The following is a 6,479-nucleotide window of genomic DNA, read 5'->3' as shown; positions in this document are numbered from 1 at the left end:
TAAAAAGCAACGCAATGTTTTAAAATGCATTTTAGTTGCAACTGGAGAATTTCCTACAGGAATGTCTGCATTCAGATGTTGGGGAGGAGATTTCCCCCAGATGCGCCTAAAATGTAATTCAATCTTGTGAACATGGATGTAAGGTTCAGCATTAGGTAGGACCTATTCAAAGCAATATTGTGGCTTCTCTCATTTCCCCCTCATAGTGTGGACCCTCTCATACCTCACAAATTGTGGGTCCCCTCTCATATACCCCCATATTGTGGCCCACCCACTTGTCCTCTTCTCAAGTTAATTTTAAAATAATAAACATCACATACTCGCCTGTCCCTGTTCCCCTGCAGCTCTCCACTTATCTTCTTCTGTACTGTGATGCCGGCAGATGATGACATCATTACTCTGCACCTGCCGGCGTCACAGCTACTGGGGGAGGAGTGATGATGCAGAGAGATAATAGCTCCCTGCACCATCAAGTTATTCAGCTCTATCTGTCGTCTCCGGACACAGAGTTGAAGACCTGTCAGAGGCAGAGTCCACGGGCAGAGGGGCGGAGCTAATAGGCGTTGGGGTCAATCTGTGTTTTCATCGGCATACTGGAGGCTCAATCCGACCCTGGCTGTAGTTAATGTTTGCATTGCTCAAAACGGAAATCAAGCCAAACCAAGGAAAGGTTTTACTGATGTCTCTATTCTGGTTACAAATGAACACAAAGATATCAGGATGGGTCTGTATGTTTATTTATACACCTTGACAAAAAGTCATGAAGGAGTTGTTGAAATTGAATTAAACTTTGTGTGTGAATCTTATGATTATATATTCTGGGCTCAGTTCCCACATCTTTTTAGTTATTTGCACAAGTTATTTTGTGCCAAAACAGTTGTGGTTGAGTCTTTCCATTATATTGTACCTCTGTATGGTCGCTGTATACCTCTGCACCTGTATGTTCATTCACACCTGGTTTTGGCTCAAAAGCCTGATGTAAACAACTGAAGACACAATGGAGATGTGAACTGGCCCTAAATGATTACAATACAAGATGGAAAGGAAATATTTATTAGGGGTAAAAACGGGTTTCTCGTACCCTGTTGGGAAAGTTGCAGTCTAGAGTTGATGAAGCATGATCAGAGGTACACAACCTTTTAGGCCCAAGGACCGCATTGTCATACTGCTACCTTTCAAGGTGCCACACTATTAACCAAAAACGCCAAAGATGTGCCAAAAACTTGTGCCAAAAACCACAGTACAGTGCAAATGCCGTCCAGAAATAGTTACTGCATTTGTACATTAGGTAAAATAGATCTCAGAGCAGACTACAGTACAGATGATGATGATGAAGAAAATTGTCTGAACCCAAGCTGCAGGTAATAATTCTGATGGTGAGCTGCTGTGGGCGGGGAACACTATGATGGTGAGCTGCTGGAGGGGGCACACTGATGGTGAGCTGCTGGGGGAGTGCACACTGTGATGATGAGCTGCTGGGAGAGTGCACACTATGATGGTGAGCTGCTGGTGGGCACATGATGGTGAGCTGCTGGGGGAGTGCACACTAGGATGGTGAGCTGCTCTGGGGGGGGGCATACTAGGATGGTGAGCTGCTCTGGGGGGGGGCATACTAGGATGGTGAGCTGCTCTGGGGGAGTGCACACTGATGGTGAGCTGCTCTGGGGGGCACACTATGATGGCAAGCTGCTGGGGGAGTGCACACTATGATGGTGAGCTGCTGGGGGGGCGGCACACTAGGATGGTGAGCTGCTCTGGGGAGTGCACACTATGATTGCGAGCTCCTCTGGGGGAGCACACTATGATTGCGAGCTCCTCTGGGGGAGCACAATATGATGGCGAGCTACTGGGGGAGAGGCACACTATGATGGTAAGCTGCTCTGGAGGGCACACTATGATGGTGAGCTGCTCTGGGGGGCACACTATGATTGCGAGCTGCTGGGAGGGGAACACTAAGATGTTGAGCTGCTGTGGGGGGGGGCACACTATGATGGTGAGCTGCTGTGGGGGGCACACTATGAAGGTGAGCTGCTGTGGGCGGGGAACACTATGATGGTGAGCTGCTGGAGGGGGCACACTATGATGGTGAGCTGCTGGGGGAGTGCACACTATGATGGTGAGCTGCTGGGGGAGTGCACACTATGATGGTGAGCTGCTGGGGGGGAAACATTATGATGGTGAGCTGCTGGGGGAGTGCACACTGATGGCAAGCTGCTGGAGGGGGGACACACTAGGATGGCTAGCTGCTCTGGGGGGCACACTAGGATGGTAACCTGCTCTGCGTGAGTGCACACTATGATGTTGAGCTGCTCTGGGGGAGCTGCTGGGAGGGGAACACTATGATGGTGAGCTGCTGTGGGGGGGCACACTATGATGGTGAGCTGCTGTGGGGGGGCACACTATGATAGTGAGCTGCTGTGGGCGGGGAACACTGATGGTGAGCTGCTGTGGGCGGGGAACACTATGATGGCAAGCTGCTGGGGAAGGCACACTAGGATGGTGGCTGCTCTAGGGGGCACACTATGATTGCGAGCTGCTCTGAGGGAGTGCACACTATGATGGTGAGCTGCTCTGGAGGGTACACTATGATTGCGAGCTGCTCTGGGGGAGTGCACACTATGATGGTGAGCTGCTCCAGGGGGGCACACTATGATGGTGAGCTGCTGGGGGAAGGCACACTATGAAGGTCGAGCTACTGGGGGAGAGGCACACTATGATTGCGAGCTGCTGGAAGGGGAACACTATGATGGTGAGCTGCTCTGGGGGGCACACTATGATGGAGAGCTGCAGTGGGGGGCACACTATGATGGTGAGCTGCTGTGGGCAGGGAACACTATGATGGTGAGCTGCTGTGGGGGGCACACTATGATGGTGAGCTGCTCTGGGGGGCATACTATGATGGTGAGCTGCAGTGGGGGCACACTATGATGGTGAGCTGCTGTGGGCAGGGAACACTATGATGGTGAGCTGCTGGGGGAGTGCACAATATGGTGAGCTGCTGGGGGAGTGCACACTATGATTGTGAGCTGCTCTGGGGGGCACACTATGATGGCGAGCTGCTGGGGGAGTGCACACTATGATGGTGAGCTGCTGGGGGAGTGCACACTAGGATGGTGAGCTGCTGGGGGAGTGCACACTAGGATGGTGAGCTGCTGGGGGAGTGCACACTAGGATGGTGAGCTGCTCTGCGTGAGTGCACACTATGATGTTGAGCTGCTCTGGGGGAGCTGCTGGGAAGGGAACACTATGATGGTGAGCTGCTGTGGGCGGGGAACACTATGATGGTCAGCTGCTGTGGGGGGGGCACACTATGATAGTGAGCTGCTGTGGGCGGGGAACACTGATGGTGAGATGCTGTGGGCGGGGAACACTATGATGGTGAGCTGCTGGGGGAGTGCACACTATGATGGCAAGCTGCTGGGGAAGGCACACTAGGATGGTGGCTGCTCTAGGGGGCACACTATGATTGCGAGCTGCTCTGAGGGAGTGCACACTATGATGGTGAGCTGCTCCGGGAGGGGGGGGGGCACACTATGATGGTGAGCTGCTAGGGGAAGGCACACTATGATGGCGAACTGCTAGGGGAAGGCACACTATGATGGCGAACTGCTAGGGGAAGGCACACTATGATGGCGAACTGCTAGGGGAAGGCACACTATGATGGCGAACTGCTAGGGGAAGGCACACTATGATGGCGAACTGCTGCATAGGGGGGGCACACTATGATGGTGAGCTGCTGGAGGGGGCACACTATGATATTGAGCTGCTGGGGGAGTGCACACTATGATGGTGAGCTGCTGGGGGAGTGCACACTAGGATGGTGAGCTGCTGGCCTGGTCATACTCTGATGAGGAGCTTCTGGTGGGTGGGGGGGAACTTTGATAGGGAGTTGCAGGGGATGAGGGGGGCTTAAGATGTGGGAGCTACAAGGTGAGAAGGATATGAGGGGGCACTGAGGGGTTAAGGAGTGACTTGGGGGACTGCATGCCACAACTTTTGTCCCTCCTTTGCTGCTCCAAAGTTTGGGAAGTACTTATATATAATTTCTATACAGGGAGCCCTCTCCCTATATCATTGAGAACAACCAGCTCGTTAATCTACTTGTATATTTATAGTAGTGAGCAGGAAGATATAGTGCGGTACATTATATACAGTGGGCAAAAAAAGGATTTAGTCAGCAACCAATTGTACAAGTTCTCCTACTTAACCCCTTAAGGACGCAGCCATTTTGTAGCTTAAGGCTCCGCCCCATTTCTTTTATTCTGACTTGCGTCGCTTTATATGGTTATAACTTTTGAACACTGTTACTTATCAAAGTGATTCTGAGATTGTTCTTCCTCCACATGTTGTACTTCATTTTAGTGGTAAATGTTGGCTGATAAGTTTTGCTTGTCTTTACAAAAAAAAGAAAAAATGATGAATTTTTTTGAAAAATGTACCATTTTCGAAATTATTACATTTTCAGGCAGATAGATTTACCACCTAAATAAGTTGCTGAATAACATTTCATCATTTTCATCATTTCTTAAATGTCTGGATAATTTATTTTGATGTTGCGCGGCTTACAAATCGAAAATAGCGTTTTTTTGTATTTTCAGAATTGACTATTTTGGGGATAAATACAGTTTTGATTGAAATTTTACATATTTAACATCAAAACCCCCTATATAACCAACCCATTTTCAAATCTGCACCCCTGAAACTATCCAAAACAGCTTTTAGGAAGATCGTTAACCGCTTGAGATCTACATAGTAATTGAATCCAAATGGAGGTGAAATTTAGAAAGGTCAAATTGTGCCGGTTATATGTTCATTTAGCCCTAAAATTTACACATTTCCAAAAGATAAAAAGAGAAAACCCATCTAACAATTTGTTCTACAATTTCACCCAACTAGAGACCCCCCACATCTAGCAGTGTTTTATGGGGGCACAGCGCGGCGCAGAAAGGAGGAGCGCCCTGCAGCTGCCAGGATTTTAGTTTTCTATGGGTTAATACGATTACGGGGATACCAGACATGAATATTTTTTCTTCCATTTAACTAAATTTGTCAAATAAAACCCTAATGTGGGGAAAAATCTATAATTTGTGCATTGCCGTCTTCCACGTGGCATAACATTGTTAGTTTTTTGGCTACGGAGCTTGTTGATGGCTTGTTTTTTGTGGGACATGTTGTACTTTGCACCAGTATCATTCTGGAGTACATATGGTTTTTTATTCACTTTTTATTGCATTTTATGTGGGATTCAATAGGTAAAAATCAACATTTTTGGCGGGTTATCAACAGTTTTTTTTAGCAGTGTGCAACGTGTGGGTTCAATAATTTTGGTTGGTGTAATGATTTAGACAGTTTTTTTGCGTATATGCCTCTTTATATGTTATGGGGCTTATGGGCATTTTTATTGATTTATTGCTTTATTTTTTTTTTATTGAAAAACTTCTTTTTTTTGCTTGTTCATGATAATACTCTGCAATACTGATGTATTGCAGGGTATTAGCAGTGTCAGCCTATGCACATGCGTAGACTGACACTGTGCCTTTAAGATGACATCAGAGACGCCATCTTTCAGGGCGTGCCCACAGGCAGTTCTGGTGTACCTAGTGAATGACCAGCAGAAAGCTGGGACCAACATAAGAAAGGCTCTTGTCAGTAGCACACTACACGGCCAGGGAATCAGATCCTACGGTGCCAGGGGTCTCCCCTGCTTAAGCCAGTACATATCCGGACCCATCTGAAGTTTGCTAGAGAGCATGTGGATGTTCCTGAAGAGTATTTGGAGAATTTCATACGGTCAGATGAATCCAACTGCTTGGTAGAAACACAACATTATTACCAGGGGCCATTTCTCTGCAAAGGGACCAAAATGACGAATTTGTGTCCAAGAAAGAATCAATAGGGCCATGTATCATGAGTGCAAACCTCCTATCAGGAAGGGCATTGAAGATGAAACGTGCTGGGTTTTTCAGCAGGACAATGACCCCAAGCACAGCACCAGGACCAAGGAGTGGTTTTCAAAGAAGCATTTCAAGGTCCTGGAGTGGCCTAGTCAGTCTTCAGATTTCCACCCCATAGGAAACCTTTGGAGGGAGTTAAAAGCCGTGTTGCCCAGCGATAGCCCAAATACATCACTGCTCTAGAGGAGGAATGGGCCAACATACCAGTAACAGTGTGTCCAACATTGTGAAGACTTACAGAAAATGTTTGACCTCTGTTTGACCATTTTCTTGAATGGCAACGACAAAGTATTTTGTTATTGACATAATTATAATAGACATAACAAATTTCTGGATTTGTTTTCACATTTTTATTCTCATACATGAGCTCTACCTATGATGTCAGTTACAGGCCTCTCATCTTTTTAGATAGGAGAACTTGCAGAATTGGCTCATTGATCTCCTTCAACTCCATAGAGATTAATGGAGCAGAATGGTCATGACGTGTGCTCCATTACTCTGACGGAGCGACCAGAGGGATGATGG

Source organism: Engystomops pustulosus, chromosome 6 (genome assembly GCF_040894005.1).
Source record: "Engystomops pustulosus chromosome 6, aEngPut4.maternal, whole genome shotgun sequence".
Classification (NCBI taxonomy): Eukaryota; Metazoa; Chordata; class Amphibia; order Anura; family Leptodactylidae; genus Engystomops; species Engystomops pustulosus.
This window is presented reverse-complemented; position numbering follows the sequence as displayed.